This window comes from Egretta garzetta, unplaced genomic scaffold (assembly GCF_000687185.1).
Source record: "Egretta garzetta isolate BGI_Z169 unplaced genomic scaffold, ASM68718v1 scaffold473, whole genome shotgun sequence".
Lineage (NCBI taxonomy): Eukaryota > Metazoa > Chordata > Aves > Pelecaniformes > Ardeidae > Egretta > Egretta garzetta.
The window spans coordinates 2,528,206-2,531,137 of record NW_009259319.1 but is presented as its reverse complement, the minus strand read 5'-3'; positions in this window follow the sequence as shown (position 1 = coordinate 2,531,137).

Here is a 2,932-nt window from a genome sequence, read left to right as displayed (position 1 = left end):
CCTCGTCTGCCTGGCTTTTAAATCCCTCCAGGGATGGGGACTCAACCACTTCCCTGGACAGCCCCTTCCAATCTAAATCTGCTCTGGCACAACTTCAGGCCATTTCCTCCTGTCCTATTGCCCGTTACCTGGGAGAAGAGACCGACCCCCACCTCAATACAACCTCCTGTTCAGGCAGTTGTAGAGGGCAATAAGGTCTCCCCTCAGCCTCCTCTTCTCTAGGCTAAACAACCCTACTTCCCTCAGCTGCTCCTCATAAGACTTGTGCTCCAGACCCCTCACCAGCTTGGTTGCTCTCTTCTGGACATGTTCCAGCAACGCAACGTCTTTCTTGTAGTGAGGGGCCCAAAACTGAACACAGTATTCAAGGTGCGGCCTCACCAATGCTGAGTACAGGGGCACAATCACTTCCCTGCTCCTGCTGGCCACGCTATTCCTGATACAGGCCAGGATGCCATTGGCCTTCTTGGCCACCTGGGCACACTGCTGGCTCATATTCAGCCGGCTGTCAACCAGTACCCCCAGGTTTTTTTCCACCAGGCAGCTTTCCAGCCACTCTGCCCCAAGCCTGTAGCGCTGCATGGGGTTGTTGTGACCCAAGTTCAAGACCTGGCGCTTGGCCTTGTTGAACCTCACAGAGTTGGCCTCGGCCCATCGATCCAGCCTGTCCAGGTCCCTCTGCAGAGCCCTTGTCGCCTCAAGCAGATAGACACTCCTGCCCAACTTGGTGTCATCTGCAAACTTACTGAGAGTGCACTCAATGCTCTTATGCAGACTGCAGATAAAGATATTAAATGGAACTGGCCCCAAAACTGAGCCATGGGGAACACCGCTTGTGACCAGCCGCCAACTGGATTTAACTCCCTTGACCACAACTCTCTGGGCTCAGCCATCCAGCCAGTTTTTTACCCAGCAGAGTACACCTGTCTAAGCCATGAGCCACCAGCTTCTCTAGGAGAATGCTGTGGGAGACAGTGTCAAAGGCTTTGCTGAAGTCCAGGTAGAGAACATCCACAGCCTTTCCCTCATTCACCAGGTGTGTCACCTGGTCATAGAAGGAGATCAGGTTCATCAGGCAGGACCTGCCTTTCATGAACCCAAGCTGGCTGGCCCTGATCCCCTGATTGTCCTCCATGTGCCTGGTAAGCGCACTCAGTTTGAACTGCTCCATAACTTTCCCTGGTACCGAGGTCAGGCTGACAGGCCTGTAGTCCCCCAGATCCTCCTTCTGGCCCTTCTTGTAGACGGGCATCGCATTGGCAAGTCTCCAGTCATCTGGGATCTCCTGTTAACCAGGACTGCTGATAAATGATGGAGAGTGGATTGGCAAGCTCCTCCACCAGCTCCCTCAGTACTCCTGGATGGATCCCATCCAGCCTCATAGACAAGGGATCGTTCGGTTTTGACACTGGCTTGTATGGAGAACAGCATATTAGATGTAGCCAGAGAAGGTCCTCTTAGGTTGCCTTTTACTTTGTCACAAGGGCACTAGAGCATGGACCAAGGTGAACTGGTGTGCTTCAGCATATACATTACAGATATTTCTCTAACCCCCAGTTTACTTGGTAGTTTTTTCTTACAGCTGATGATTGTTCCATTTAGAACAACATTTCTCAAGATGAAAAGTTTGTAAGTACAAACGTACTTAGCAACATTCTTCCAAAATTCTCTTATCAGCCAGCAGCTATGTACAAATCACGTTGCTGTGAAAGCCCTAATGACAACGTTTAGAATCTCAGCCCTTAGGTCCTACTGAAAGGATGCATTTCGCTTCCTTTGTTCAACAAGGCAGTTCAAAGCTGTTTTTCTGGAAGAGGAGGTAGAACCAACAGATAGTTTGTGAGCCTTTCAGGTAAGATAGGGGCACCCAGCCACATTTGTCAGCCCAGTCCAACATCAGCAAGCTTTGAGTGCTACTGAGGATTACATAAGGCATTAATTTTATAAATACCGCCTTGATAAACAGGAAGAATTAGGGAGCAGGTCTGTTGTACAACACCATTAGCTGGAACATCAGAAGGTTGTGGCAGCGTAGCCGTTCTGCACAGTGCAAGCCCTGATAGCCAAGGCGATTTTTACATCCTCAAGCACATGGTAAAGCCATTTAATTTTTTATTTAGGTTCAGCCTCAGCAATGTAAAGCTGTGGTTAACACAAAATTATGACAGGTGGATAGTAATGGCCTGGTTTGCTTTTTGTAGCTACATTTAAGCCTCACAGCTCACATTTAAGTTTTAGCTGCACCTCTGGACACCTCTGCTTTAAAAGAGATTTTAGGTTATGGACTCCTTATCTGTGAAATTGTTGTCTATTGATTTATCCTTTTAACATTTTTTTCTAGTCAGAAGACACGATAACCACAAAAATGGGAGAGGCAGTGCAATCTAGCATTAACTACACGGTCAAAATCAAAATGTCTGCCACATAGGAACATGCAGTGTTCACCATTTGTTTGCTTGACATCAGTTGGGGCATTAAACATGGCAAATCATGCATGCAGAGCTGGTTATTAGCATAGATTTTTGTTAACTTAAAAGATTAAAGATTTCAAACCAATTAAAGTAATTAGATTCTCAGTGTGGGGTGAAGGCATACACATTTTGTTGGCTCCAGAACAAATGATGGTAGCGAATGGGAAGCAAGTATGCCTCCTGCAACCTTCAGAAAAAGATACTTCTGCTACCAAAATTCAGCCTAAAAAGATGTTTATTTAGCTCAGGGGGAAAAAAGAAAAAGCTCTAGAATAACTGAGGGCCAAGGAGAATGATAAATGTAAAATCTGTATAAACAACCCAAGATAGCTTTCAGGTACTTTAGCTTTAAGGACGGGATGTCATCCAGAGAGACCTGGACAGGCTAGAGAGGTGGGCCTGTGTGAACCTCATGAGGTTCAACAAGGCCAAGTGCAAGGTCCTGCACCTGGGTAGGGGTA